General features: G+C 45.9%; 1 long non-coding RNA gene across 1 annotated transcript in view; it reads left to right on the top strand.

Annotated features, from left to right (window-relative positions):
- The window catches only part of LOC139264317 (uncharacterized), a 44,258-nt gene extending 29,759 nt beyond the window's left edge, over positions 1-14,499 (top strand). Inside the window, exon 2 of the long non-coding RNA XR_011593316.1 lies at positions 13,638-14,499. This is a non-coding gene — a long non-coding RNA (uncharacterized lncRNA). The remainder of the gene's footprint in view (positions 1-13,637) is intronic.
- The last annotated feature ends 1,038 nt before the right edge of the window (positions 14,500-15,537 follow it).

Here is a 15,537-nt window from a genome sequence, read left to right as displayed (position 1 = left end):
CCCGCTGCCACCCAGATTGATGGCGTAAGCTGTTGTTTGGAAGCCGGGCAGTACTGCCACCTCGTTTAGAGGAATCTTCCAGGCAAAGTTCTGCCCGGTCTCTCGGAGGCCATCGGCGGTCCTTTGTGCAGCAATTGGATGGGCCTTGGCCTTCACCAATTTCGGCCCCATGGTCTGAGAGACAAGTACAAGGCCTCATGGCAACACCCTCGCTCCAAGCACTAGCATCTGCTAGACTATGTCATCGTCCGAGCGAGGGATCGCAAGGACGCCCGCATCACCCGCGCAATGACAGGAGCTGACGACTGCTGGACTGACCACCGCCTAATCCGCTGTTATTTCCATCAACGTAGCCCCAAAACAGCAACAGCAACAGAAATGCTGCTGCAGGAAAATCAACGCTGGAGTGCTCAAAGACCCTGCTAAGAAAGATCTATTCAGCCAGCATCTCACAACCAACCTGACGACTCCCAGTGAACCAGAGATGCAGAGTGTCCACAGTGAGTGGTCTGCCCTGAAGGCTTCCATAATTAGTACCTGTGAGAAGACATTTGGTCACTCCACCAGGAAACATCAAGACTGGTTCGACGAGAATGACCAGGAGTTCCAGGTTCTAATAAGCAGCAAACGCAAGGCATTCTTGAAATGGAAACAGCATCACAACTCGAGAGCAAGAAAGCTGCTCTATAGACGTCTGAAGGCCAGGTTCCAACATAAAACTCGGGACCTAAAGACAGATGGTGGATGAGAAATGTGCAGGAGATCCAGCAACTAGCCAACAACCACGATGTGCGTGGATTTGTTCTTCTTCTTAGGCAGTCCCTCGGAGTCCACACTAATGAGTTCTCAGGTGACTGATGAGTCCAATGCAGGACCTGCAGTCTCTGTCAGAGGTGGGGCAGACGGTAGTTGGAGGGGTGGTTTGAGGGATGGGCGGGTGGGGTGCTTGGGTTGTTGTATGATCCTTCCGCTGTTTACGCTTGGCTCCTGCGTGATCCCAGCGAAGAGACTCGAGGTGTTCGGCGCCTTCCCAGATGCTTCTTCTTCACTGAAGCATACGAGAGTATGGGCCTTACACGAAACATCCGTAAGATACAGGTCCTCTATCAACCTGCCCCCGCCACACAGTACTGCACCCCGATTATCAAAATCCATGGCGAGGCCTTGGACAACGTAAACCATATTCCATACCTCGGGAGCCTACTGCCAACTCGGCACCAAGCTCATAGTCTACAGTGCAGTAATAATTGCCGCCCTCTTATATGCTTCAGAGACATGGACGATACAAAGTAGGCACCTCAAAGCATTGGAGAGGTGGATTCTTTAACGCAGTCAAGACCATCTATGGCCCAAGCACCCACCGAACTGAGGGCCAAGAATGGAGAGGTATTCATTTAGGAAAGAGAGGCAGTCAGTGCCCACTGGAAGGAGCACTTTGAAGATCTCCTTAACCGAGACACTGTCTTCGACGTGAGTGTCCTCGACTCCATCCTGCAGCATACTACTCACTACCACCTCAACACAACCCAGTCCGGCACAAGGTTGAAAAAGCCATCCGACAAGTGAAGAACAACAAGGCCTCAGGAGCAGATGGAATCTCCGCCGAAGTATTAAAGCATGGCGGAGAAGTACTATTGGCGCGAATCCATGATCCCATCTCTCTTATTTGAAAGGAGGAGAGCATGCCAGGAGATCTGAGATGCTGTCATCGTGACAATCTTCAAGAAAGGTGACAAGTCTGATTGCGGTAACTGCAGAGGAGTATCCCTGCTGTCTGCCACAAGGAAAGTCATCACAAGAATCCTCATCAATTGTCTTCTCCCTGTGGCGGAAGAGCTCCTCCCAGAGTCGCAATGCGGATTCTGGCCACGAAGGGGCACAATGGACAAGATCTTCACCGCACGTCAAAGCCAAGAAAAGTGCAGGGAGCAGCATCAACCTCTGTACATGGTCTTCTTTGATCTCACAAAGGCCTTCGACACTGTCGACCATGAAGGATTATGGAGTGTCCTTCTCAAATTCAGCTGGCCACAAAGTTTGTCACCATTCTCCACCTGCTTCATGATGACATGCAAGCCGTGATCCTGACCAACGGATCCTCCACAGACTCAATACATGTGTGGACTAGGGTCAAGCAAGGCTGTCTCATCGCACCAAAGCTCTTCTCGGTCCTTGCTGTAATGCTCCATCTCACCCTCAATAAGCTTCCCGCTGGAGTGGAGCTAATCTACAGAACAAATGGGAAACTGTTCAACCTCCCTCCAGGTCAGATCCAAGGTCGTCCCATCCTCGATCATTGAATTACAGTATGCAGACGATGCTTGTGTTTGCACACACTCGGAGGTCGAACTCCAAACCATCGTTAACACCTTCACTGAAGCGCACGAGAGTGTGGGCCTTACACTAAACATCCGTAAAACAAAGGTTCTCTACCTACCTGCCTCTGCCACACAGGACATTTTGGAGGGGGAAGGTGAACAGCCAGTTGTCGTGGTGCATATAGGTACCAACGATATAGGTAAAAAACGGGATGAGGTCCTACAAGCTGAATTTAGGGAGCTGGGAGTTAAATTAAAAAGTAGGACCTCAAAGGTAGTAATCTCAGGATTGCTACCAGTGCCACGTGCTAGTCAGAGTAGGAATTGCAGGATAGCTAAGATGAATATGTGGCTTGAGGAATGGTGCAGGAGGGAGGGATTCAAATTCCTGGGACATTGGAACCAGTTCTGGAGGAGGTGGGACCTGTACAAACTGGACGGTCTGCACCTGGGCAGGATCAGAACCAATGTCCTAGGGGGAGTGTTTGCTAGTGCTGTTGGGGAGGGGTTAAACTAATATGGCAGGGGGATGGGAACCTATGCAGGGAGCAGAGGGAAGTAAAATAAAGGCAGAAGAAAAGATAGCAAGAAGAAAAGTAAAAGTGAGGGCAGAGAAACCCAAGGCAAAAATCAAAAAGGGCCACATTACAGCAAAATCTAAAGGGACAAAGTGTGTTAAAAAGACAAACCTGAAGGTTCTGTGCCTCAATACGAGGAGTATTCGTAATAAGGTGGACGAATTAACTGCGCAGGCAGCTATTAACGAATATGATATAATTGGGATTACGGAGACATGGCTCTAGGGTGACCAAGGCTGGGAACTCAACATCCAGGGGTATTCAACATTCAGGAAGGATAGACAGAAAGGAAAAGGAGGTGGGGTAGCGTTGCTGGTTAAAGATGAAATCAATGCAATAGTAAGGAAGGACATTAGCTTGGATGATGTGGAATCTGTATGGGTAGAGCTGTGGAATACCAAAGGGCAGAAAACGCTAGTGGGAGTTATGTACAGACCACCAAACAGTAATAGTGAGGTTGGGGACAGCATCAAACAAGAAATTAGGGATGCGTGCAATAAAGGTACAGCAGTTATCATGGGCGACTTTAATCTACATATAGAGTGGGCTAACCAAACTGGTGGCAGTGCGGTGGAGGAGGATTTCCTCGAGTGTATTAGGAATGGTTTTCTGGACCAATATGTCGAGGAACCAATGAGAGGGCTGGCCATCCTAGACTGGGTGATGTGTAATGAGAAAGGACTAATTAGCAATATTGTTGTGCGAGGTCCCTTGGGGAAGAGTGACCATAATATGGTAGAATTCTTCATTAAGATGGAGAGTGACACAGTTAATTCAGAGACTAGGGTCCTAAACTTAAGGAAAGGGAACTTCAATGGTATAAGACGTGAATTGGCTAGAATAGACTGGCGAATGATACTTAAAGGGTTGACGGTGGATAGGCAATGGCAAACATTTAAAGATCACATGGATGAACTTCAACAATTGTACATCCCTGTCTGGAGTTAAAATAAAATGGGGAAGATGGCTCAACCGTGGCTAACAAGGGAAATTATGGATAGTGTTAAATCCAAGGAAGAGGCATATAAATTGTCCAGAAAAAGCAGCAAACTTGAGGACTGGGAGAAATTTAGAATTCAGCAGAGGAGGACAAAGGGTTTAATTAGAAGGGGGAAAATAGAATATGAGGAAGCTTCCTGGGAACATAAAAATTGACTGCAAAAGTTTCTATCGATATGTAAAGAGAAAAAGATTAGTGAAGACAAACGTAGGTCCCTTGCAGTCAGAATCAGGTGAATTTATAATGGGGAACAAAGAAATGGCAGACCAGTTAAACAAATACTTTGGTTCTGTCTTTATGAAGGAAGACACAAATAACCTAGGGGACCGAGGGTCTAGCGAGAAGGAGGAACTCAAGGAAATCCTTATTAGTCAGGAAATTGTGTTAGGGAAATTGATAAGATTGAAGGCCGATAAATCCCCAGGGTCTGATAGTCTGCATCCCAGAGTACTTAAGGAAGTGGCCCTCGTAATAGTGAATGCATTGGTGATTATTTTCCAACAATCTATTTACTCTGGATCAGTTCCTATGGACTGGAGGGTAGTTAATGTAACACCACTTTTTAAAAAACGGGGGAGAGAGAAAACAGGGAATGAAAGACTGGTTAGCCTGACATTAGTAGTGGGGAAAATGTTGGAATCAATTATTAAAGATCAAATAGCAGCGCATTTGGAAAGCAGTGACAGGATAGGTCCAAGTCAACATGGATTTATGAAAGGGAACTCATGCTTGACAAATCTTCTAGAACTTTTTGAGGATGTAACTAGTAGAGTGGACAAGGGAGAACCAGTGGATGTGGTGTATTTGGACTTTCAAAAGGCTTTTGTCAAGGTCCCACACAAGAGATTGGTGTGCAAAATTAAAGCACATGCTATTGGGGATAATGTATTGACGTGGAAAGAGAACTGGTTGGCAGACAGGAAGTAGAGAGTCGGGATAAATGGGTCCTTTTCAGAATGGTAGGCAGTGACTAGTGGAGTGCCGCAGGGTTCAGTGCTGGGACCCCAGCAATTTACAATATACATCAATGATTTAGATGAAGGAATTGAGAGTAATATCTCCAAGTTTGCAGATGATACTAAGCTGGGTGGCGGTGTGAGCTGTGAGGAGGATGCTAAGAGGCTACAGGATGACTTGGACTGGTTAGGTGAGTGGGCAAATGCATGGCAGATGCAGTATAATGTGGATAAATGTGAAGTTATACACTTTGGTGGCAAAAATACGAAGGCAGAATATTATCTGAATGGCGGCAGATTAGGAAAAGGGGAGGTGCAACGAGACCTGGTTGTCATAGTACATCAGTCATTGAAGGTTGTCATGCAGGTGCAGTAAGTGGTGAAGAAGGCAAATGGCATGTTGGCCTTCATAGCTAGGGGATTTGAGTATAGGAGCAGGGAGGTCTTGCTGCAGCTGTACAGGGCCTTGGTGAGGCCTCATCTGGAATATTGTGTTCAGTTTTGGTCTCCTAATCTGAGGAAGGATGTTCTTGCTATTGAGGGAGTACAGCGAAGGTTCACCAGACTGATTCCCGGGATGGCAGGACTGACATATGAGGAGAGACTGGATCGAACTGGCCTGTATTCACTGGAGTTTAGAAGGATGAGAGGGGATCTCATAGGCACATATAAAATTCTGACGGGACTGGACAGGTTAGATGCAAGAAGAATTTCCTGATGTTGTGGGAGTCCAGAACCAGGGGTCACAGTCTAACAATAAGGGGTAAGCCATTTAGGACCGCGATGAGGAGAAACTTCTTCACTCAGAGAGTTGCTAACCTGTGGAATTCTCTTCCGCAGAGAGTTGTTGATGCCAGTTCGTTAGAAATATTCAAGAGGGAGTTGGAGATGGCGTTTACGGCTAAAGGGATCAACGGGTATGGAGAGAAAGCAGGAAAGGGGTACTGAGGTGAATGATCAGCCATGATCTTATTGAATGGTGGTGCAGGTTCGAAGGGCCGAATGGCCCACTCCTGAACCTGTTTTCTATGTTTCTACTGCCCCCCCAATTATCAAGATCCATGACGAGGTCTTGGACAACGTGGACCACTTTCCATTCCTTGGAAGCCAACAAGGGCAGATATCGATGACGAAGCCCAACATTGTCTTCGATTGTCTGAGGAAGAGAATGTTTGAAGAGCAGGATCTCAAATCCAGCACCAATCTCATGGTCTACAGAGCAGTAGTGATACCCACCCTCCTATATACTTCAGAGACATGGACTATGTACAGCAGGCATCTCAAAGCACTAGAGAAATACCACCAACGCTGCCTCCACAAGATTCTGCAAATCCAGTGGCAGTATAGGTGCACCAACGTCAGTATTCTCGCTCAGCCCAACATCCCCAGCATCTGCCTCACCTGTGACAGAGACAACAGATCCCACATTGGTGTCATCAGTCACATTAGAACCCATATTAGTGTGGTAACAAGACTCAGAGGGACTGCCTAAGAAGAAGAAGACTCTTCAGTTGCCATGCCTTCACAAGAAGAAACATTCTGCCTTCACATATGGACAGCTTTGAGTGATGTGTAGTCCCAGACACGACTTCAATGCGCTGTTACCTTGGCCAGTTGCTGTGAGGCCTTGGGACCCAACTGCCTTTTACTTTTAACCTGCAGGCGATTCCCCTCGGTTAGCTGACGACTGGAAATGGTACGAAATTCTCGGGAGTATTGGTCGGCCATATCCATTGACATAGCTGTCTGATAAGCTAAATCAAAAATCAAGTTACGGGTTGTCAACAACTTTCTTCCAATTGCTTCATTTTTCATCCCACAAACAAAGTGGTCATGCAATGTTTGGTCCTGAACATTTCTGAAATGACAGTGAATGGATAGATTTTTTTTAACACTACAGTGTACTCACTGATACTCTCATCAATGAGTTGATCTCATATTCCAAAACGATAACTTTCAGCAATTTCCAGGGGCTCCGGGCTTTCATGCTGTTCTAACTTGGTTAGAATCTCTGTAAGTGACGTGTCCTTCGGCTTGACGGGAACAAGCACATTTTTCAGGGTTTCGTACACCTCATGGCCTGCTTCAGTTATGGTTACGGTTTTTATCATCGGGGACTTTGACAATACTATTTGCGGTGAAAAACATTTCCAGCCGCTCCTGATATGCTCTGAAAGTCTCTCGGTCACAATGGAACTCACCCAAGCACCCTATTATTCCTATAGGCACAGTCATCTGGACCCTGACAGTTCAGCTAAGTGTGCTTGTAATTTACTTTGGAATTTTAGCTATTCTGCAAAACAAAGAAACTCTCAAAGTCTCTGTTGCTTGGTTGAATCATCCAACAACAAAAATTTCAGCTAGAGAATCCGATTATCCTATCCTACGTCACCAATGTGATATCTTCCCTACGACATCACAAACACACACATGCAAGACGGCTTAATTCCTTTTATTGTATATACAGCAGTAGTTGTATTACCACAGTAGTCCACTAGGTGGAGCAGTAGTCCACCAGGTGGAGCTCTCTATTACAGATACCACTCCCTGAATATGCAGTTGTTGTGCGACCACACGCAGCGCATCCTTGTAGTGAATGCTCGCTTCAGGAAGTCAATGTCTGCCGGTGCAAGGGCCACATGTCAGCGGCTTGTAATGCATCGGCTCTCTTGAACGGAAGTTGATGGGTGCAGCTGATATTGACTGTGCTATGTTTAAAAAATGTATAGAGACATTGAAGTTGAGAACGTGGGAATTGTATAGGGACAGTATAAGCTAACAAACAATTCATGGAGGAATAGCCATGACATCTCAGACTCGAGACTGCGAAATGTTACAACACTAACACATATTGAAACAAAACCCACAGCTTGCAGAAAAACCTCAAGGTCTTATTAAATCATGTTATTAACCTGAAACATTGACAGAAGGTCTTTGTTTAAAATCGGACCATGCTTGGGTCGTCTTATGAGTGGACGAAGGGAAGGAGGGATCAAAAGAGATGGGCTGAGCTGGGATGTCACTCTAGCCCTATCTTGTTATCTTTTGCCGAAAATGTATAACCATCGTGCCTTGACAATGTAACGTCACTTATCCGTAGGAAGTGTGTACGCTCTATCGAGAAAGTATATCTTCTGTCTGATAAGTCTTGCCAGCCGGTAAAATAAAGACTGCTTTGTTTAAAGCACAATAGGTATTCGACTCAGTAATTTTACTGAACCAGATTGAGAGAAAAGAATCTACATTTACATTTGGTGTCAGAAGTGGGATCTCAACGGACGACTGCCGAAAACTTGCGAATTAAGAGCCAGACTAGCCTTGGACGAGACGAGGGGAAAGTGGCCACTGGAGTGAGTATGATTTCAATACTGCTCCAGTTTCCCCTGGTTTCAAAAGTCTGAGGAAAGTTTAGCCAATCGCTGGTTCTCAGGTAGTGTCTGAACGAGATCCAGGACAATCTGGTGAATACCTTTCAAACTTAGAATAGGGATAGAGATAGGGAAATTGCGCGATGACACAAACCAAGCGGCGACTTGGAAAGATAGGTTATAGCTAGAGCTAGATAGGGATAGATGATCAATCATGGATCTAAAAATTAATAGGGAAGAAAAGAGACACTTGTGAACGTCTGTTTAAATGAGAAATGCTTCTGTGATTTTTACTGTAAAAAAAAAGCCGGGGAGTTGTGGTTTGTTTTATCTCCACCTACTTTTTCAAACAGACCATCCATGAAAGTTTTTTTTAACCCTTCGTAGTGTTGTCCTGTATGTGGGAAGTTTAAGAGTGTGAACCTTATTGAATTACGTATATTAGGATGATAAGTTACGGAGCCAGGAAATGCACAAAGGATAGGTTTGTTGATTAAAAAAAAAGAAAAAATTGTCGAAAGAAAACATTCAGAGAAGGCACAGCAAAACAACTGAGATGGAATCAAAAGGATTCAAAAAAAATATATATTAAATAACACGACCTTGAGGCTGGAACAATTGAGATAACAAAAAGCAGTCCACAGCCTACGTGCCAGACTTCTCTCTAGTTATGGAAAAGACAAAAAAAAAAGTAACGTACTAAATAGGTGCTAAAAAAAAATGTTCTGAGATTTTAAATTATGAGAAAAATTCCACTGCAGTCTAAAAAAAAATAAATCACTCCTGTCCAGTTGGCAGAAAAAACTCCATTAAATTAGGGCTTACATTGACTGATTGGATTTAAACTGCGCAGTGACGCGAAAGGATAGGGAAATTTGGAGACTAAAAGAAATTAAATAAGGCTCATAAGAAATCAAATTTAGAAAATTAGGCTCACAGGGAATTAAGTAAGGCTCACAGGGAATTAAATACAGGATAGGTGTTCAAGTCAGGTGGGACGTCGACCTTGTATATCACTTGGCCCGTCTAGGCACTGATTGAATTTAAATCACGCAGCACCTCGGAAGGTAGGGCCGACGCGAATGCGCAGCGGCGCGAACGCGCAGCGACGCGAAACGTGCAGCGGCGTGAGCGTGCGGCCGAGTGAAGTAGGGCTGACGCAGACGCGCAGCGTCGCGAGCGTGCGGCCGAGTGGAGGAGGGCTGACGCAGACGCACGGCAGCGTGAACGCGTGGTGACGCGAGACATGCAGCAGCGCGAGCGCGCGCCCGAGTGAACGTGGGCCGACGCGAACGCGCAGCGACGCGAACCGTGAAGTAATATCAAGTCAGTGCTAATTTTTGTAAGTCCGTTTATTGTAAGTTTGTTAAGTCTGTTCAAGTTTGAATCGCGCGGCGACGCGAGCCGCGGGGCGATGCAGCTTTGTGTTAGTTTAGTAAAGTCTGTTAAGTCTGTTTACTTCAAGTGTTTTGAATCGCGTGACGACGCGAGCCGCGGGGCGATGCGGCTTTGTGTTAGTTTTAGTAAAGTCTGTTTGTTTTAAGTTTGTTCAAATCGCACGACGACGTGAATGCATAACGACACGATAATATGAGGGACAGCGTGAAAATGGGTAATCAGTTGGATAAAACAACGGATGCGGATAGTCCGCTACAAAAGTTATGTGAGGAATTCCCTGAAAGAGCTGAAGACTTTAGAAAATTATCAGAAGCCCTGAACAAATTATTAGGAGATGACCAGTGGCCTCTAGGTGGCACTAGAAGCGTAGAGGTAGTAAAAAAAAAAGCACAGGGATTGTCAAAAAAAAAAATTTAAAGATGCATCACTTCTGTCAAGTTGGCAAATAAATGCTATTAAATTAGGACTTTCATTGACAGAGGGAACACATGTTAAAACTGTAGACGTCTTAAAAAAAGAATGTGCACACGAGAAACTTACTAAGAGATCCTCTGGGACCTCTGAGAAAGGTATTGACCGACTACGTAGTAAAATGGCTGGCTTTGTGTTAACCGAGGCTGATGATGAAATTGATGAGTGGACACTGACTCAGCGCCCAACGGCACCTCCCGCACCCCCTGGCCCCTCGCTCCAGTCCTCTTCCAAACACCCTCCACCTTACACTCCGGCGAGAGGAGTTAAAAATAACCCCATACCACCAAAGCAACAAACCCAAACTGACTCCTCATCCTCTGATTGCGATTCGGATCCCCAGTTCACAAGCAATATAGCCGAAAGGACCAGATCTCACACTGGAAAGGGCAGTTAGATATTATTGGCAGGAAAAGAAAGGGGAGGGGGGAGGTGCGCCCCCAACCCGGGTCAAGACTGAATACGTGACTAGAAAGGAAGAGCCATCTCGGGAGGAAGGATCAATAGAACCGCAGTGTTGCATACAGGATTGGATGGATAAGCAAGGATACGGTTATACTAAACAACCAAACGGCCCGAGCCCTGCTAATAAACCTCCCTATTGTCCCCGGCATGGTATGGGAAGAGGCCGGGACTGGGTAAGAGGAATTGACTGTTTTAATTGTGGGCAGGAAGGACATTGGAATAAAAATTGCCCCTACCGTCAACATGGAAAAGGAAGAGGAGGAAGAGGAGGGGGGCAAGGGGGGAGAGGAGGATCTTACACTAAATTCTCCCAGAACAATGCCTTTGGTCAATTGTCCCCCGATTGACTACGCAGCTTGATTGTGCAGGGATCCTCCCCGGAAGACGAACCAATGATATTGTTAAAAATTCTGAATGAGTGGAGACCCTTTTTGATAGATACGGGAGCCTTTATGTCTTCTGTACAATCAAAGCTTAAACTTCCTGCCTCTACTGAAACGCAGGAACTTTCAGGATTCCTGGGACAAATCTTGACATTCCCGGTGTCAGAACCAGTTAAAGTGGGTTACTAGGAAGAATCGGCAGAACATTGATTTGTCATCACTACCAATCTGGACTGTAACTTGATGGCTAGAGACCTCCTCTGCAAATTCCAGTTGCATTTGGAGTGTGGAGATGATGGGATTATTGTAAAACAGGGAACCCTTAAGCAGCAGTATTATACCACTAGAACCCCTCAGTGGTGGTCTCTGGACCTGCCGCAGGCACCCTATCACGTGACCCTAGCATACGATCCCAGTGGAAAGAATCAGGACCTGCAGAACTTTTATCAGGATCACGAAGGGGAAGTGAAGGAAATTCTATTAAGGGCTAGAGTGACTGGACCGGAAGGGAAGGCAGATTTTGTGGAAATGGACAGCCCCCAACGGTGGCACCACATATTACTCGTGAAATATTACCTCCCCACCACGCTAAAGATTTGGGAGTTATGGTGCGCCAGGCTATAGACGAGGATGACCCTACCAGCCGGGATGTGCAAATTCCACGGGGACCCTGAGAAGGTCTTAACGACTCTGCAGCATCATACTTGCTCTGACATACCTGACTATGTGGATCCTCATGTGTGGGCAGAGGACCCCTCCCAAGTGGGTTACCACAGGCAATACCGAGTATCCACCGAGCTTTGGAGGCTAGCCGAGTCGAACCAATTTGCCAGTTTCCAGTCCCAAGCACGGCTAAACAAATGCGACAGTGTTTGGGGATGATCAATTACTGCAGATCCTGGATACCTAATGTTGCCCTGATGACTAAGCACCTCACCCCGTATACAAATAGAAACCGTAGACGTCCAAGCCTTTAAGGAACTAAAGATAGCCCTGCTGCAAGCTCCGGCTTTGGGCCGGCCCCTCTATGACCGGCCCTTTCAACTGTATTGTACAATTCTGAAAGACTGTGCTACCGTTGTCTTAACACATCTCACTCCGTAGCTGCCCTCCTGGGCCAACTGCAGACTCAACACCTTACCATGGCCAGGCAAAGCAGATATGAGATCTACTTACTAAACAATCCTAAGCTGACCTTTCGGCACTGTACTGCAATTAATCCGGCCTGTTTTCTTACTGAGCCACCCCAAGATGAGGAAGAACCCAGTCATGATTGTTTATCTTTAATTTAAGAGGTCACATCAGTCAGGGAAGATTTTGTTGATGTACCAATTGAAGATCCAGACTGTATTATGTATGTTGACGGAATTAATCCAGAAGGTACACGAATCTCAGGATACGCCATAGTAAACCAGGAGAATCAGGTCTTGGAATCTGCCGCTTTTGAAACTGCCTATTCTGCTCAACAAGCTGAACTATTCGCCCTCACCCGAGCCTGTATCTTGGCCAAAGATCTCAAAGTCAATATCTATACCGACTCTAGGTATGCCTTTGGGGTGGCCCATGATTTCGGACAATTATGGAAAAATAGGGGATTCCTAACCTCACAGGGGAATGAGATATCCCATAAACAGCTAGTATCTGATTTGTTGCAAGCCCTCATGTTCCCCAAACGCATTGCCATTGTCAAATGTACCGCCCACACTACCGGAAATTCTCTGGTTGTTATAGGGAATCGTTGTGCTGACCAAGAGGCCAAACAGGCCTCTCGTGACCAACAGATGGTAGTGCCCAAAATTATGAGTCAGACTAAAAATCCTGCGAAGGATAAGTTAGCCTCGGAAAAACCAATGCCAACCATCCAAGATGTTATAAAAGCACAGGAGGATGCTCCTGAAAAAGATAAACTGTTGTGGAAATATTATGCATGTACTTATGACAATGTTTCTAAACTCTGGACCACTCCCGCGGAACAGACTTGTATGTCTGACGAGTTGGCTCTATGGGTTATTGAATGTATGCATTTTGCTACTCATTGTGGAGCAAGGACCACGAGTGACACACTTTTGGCTACTTGGTGGCACCCTAGACTCCAGGCGCTCGCCCAGAACATCAGTAGTCGTTGCCTGGTTTGCCAGCAACATAATCCAGGGAAGGGAGTCCCCTGTGATTGGGGTAAAACGCCCCTACCCGAAGGTCCCTTTGAGACATTTCAGTTGGACTACATTGAGTTGCAAAAAGTTCAGTGTTACAAATATGTGTTAGTAATAGTAGATGTGTTTAGCAGATGGATTGAAGCCTACCCTACCCTGGACAATAAGGCTCAAACTGTTGTTAAGGTGTTAATGAGGGAAATTGTTCCTAGATATGGTATCTCAGCTCGACTGATGACCACCTATGTTCTTTCTCTGACTCAGGCTCTGCGACTAGCTCACAACCAGGTTCAAGATGCTCACCTCGACCTCCCAGTTTTACCCGAATTGTCCCTCGTGGCACCAGGGAAGTATGGATTCGGAAGGGATTAGAGCCACAATGGGAGGGGCCTTTTCAGGTGTTACTCACTACCCCCACTGCAGCCAAGGTTGAGGGGAAAAGTGCCTGGGTTCATCTGCACCACTGCAAGCTCACCATCCTCTAACGAACCTATTTTACTGGTTATTCTAACTCCTGTTTCTGTTCCATACTTCCTCTTCTCCATAGCTGAACAAGGCCGTTGGCATCCTAATTGGAACGTGGACCAGTTTGAACTTTTACCCGTAGTGATAGACAGCCAGCTACACCGACGGTGACCTGAGAAGAGAGACGGGAAAACTGAACTCTTTTGATCAGCAAAATAATTGGACTATTTATCTGAATCCTGAGCCATAAGATGAAACTGTCTATATGCCACAGTCTGTACAATAGTGTTGATATATGACAGTTTCGGCGCATGGGAGGGGAGACAGAGACGAGAGCTACATGTCTTATGTTTATGCGCAAAATGGGAACTTTTCTGGATGTTGGGTGTGTTCACATTCCCTATACATTTTACTCCTAGAATGATCCTAAGTGTTATCATGGAATGATAAAAGGGGGGAATGTGAATGTTTAAAAATGTATAGAGACATTGAAGTTGAGAACGTGGGAATTGTATAGGGACAGTATAAGCTAACAAACAATTCATGGAGGAATAGCCATGACATCTCAGACTCGAGACTGCGAAATGTTACAACACTAACACATATTGAAACAAAACCCACAGCTTGCAGAAAAACCTCAAGGTCTTATTAAATCATGTTATTAACCTGAAACATTGACAGAAGGTCTTTGTTTAAAATCGGACCATGCTTGGGTCGTCTTATGAGTGGACGAAGGGAAGGAGGGATCAAAAGAGATGGGCTGAACTGGGATGTCACTCTAGCCCTATCTTGTTATCTTTTGCCGAAAATGTATAACCATCGTGCCTTGACAATGTAACGTCACTTATCCGTAGGAAGTGTGTACGCTCTATCGAGAAAGTATATCTTCTGTCTGATAAGTCTTGCCGGCCGGTAAAATAAAGACTGCTTTGTTCAAAGCACAAGAGGTATTCGACTCAGTAATTTTACTGAACCAGATTGAGAGAAAAGAATCTACATTTACACTATGTGCTATGATAATGGCATATCTCGGTGAAATTCCACGTTAATACACAAGACGGGAATGAAAACGGTCAAACTAACATTTTGTTAGCGGCATCAAGCGTGTCGTCTCAAACATCACACCAATAAACCCTCACCAGGAACGAATAACAAATATCACAAATGCCCCTTGAAACAGCATAATACACAATCAACTTCAGCAATATGTCTACAAACACCCCTGCCATTTGTAATTCCATAGCAGCTTCCATGTGCCATATTAGGCCCAGACCCATAGACCAATAGCATCATCATCATCATAGGCAGTCCCTCGGAATCGAGGAAGACTTGCTTCCAATCCTGAACTGAGTTCTTTGATGGCTGTACAGTCCAATACGAGAGCCAACTTCCCTGTCGCATGTGGGACAGATAGTCTTTGAGGGAAGGAGTGGGTGGGACTGGTTTGCCGCACGCTCCTTCCGCTGCCTGCGCTTGATTTCTGCATGCTCTCGGCGTTGAGACTCGAGGTGCTCAGCGCCCTCTCGGCTGCACTTCCTCCACTTGGGGCGGCCTTGGGCCAGGAACTCCCAGGTGTCAGTGGGGATGTTGCACTTTATCAGGGAGACTTTGAGGGTGTCCTTGTAGCGTTTCTGCTGCCCATCTTTAGCTCATTTGCCGTGAAGGAGCTCCGAGTAGAGTACTTGCTTTGGGAGTCTCATGTCTGGCATGCGGACTATGTGGCCTGCCCAGCGGAGCTGATCGAGTGTGGTCAGTTCTTCAATGCTGGGGATGTTAGCCTGAATGAGGACGCTGGTGTTGGTGCGTCTGTCCTCCCAGGGGATTTGTAGGATCTTGCGGATATTTCTCCAGCAGCTTAAGGTGTTTACTGTACATGGTCCATGTCTCTGAGCCATACTGAGGACTGAGATGAGGAGAAACTTCTTCACTCAGAGAGTTGTTAACCTGTGGAATTCTCTTCCGCAGAGAGTTGTTGATGCCAG

The sequence above is a fragment of the Pristiophorus japonicus genome, chromosome 5, assembly GCF_044704955.1.
Source record: "Pristiophorus japonicus isolate sPriJap1 chromosome 5, sPriJap1.hap1, whole genome shotgun sequence".
Classification (NCBI taxonomy): domain Eukaryota; kingdom Metazoa; phylum Chordata; class Chondrichthyes; family Pristiophoridae; genus Pristiophorus; species Pristiophorus japonicus.
This window is presented reverse-complemented; position numbering and strand designations above follow the sequence as displayed.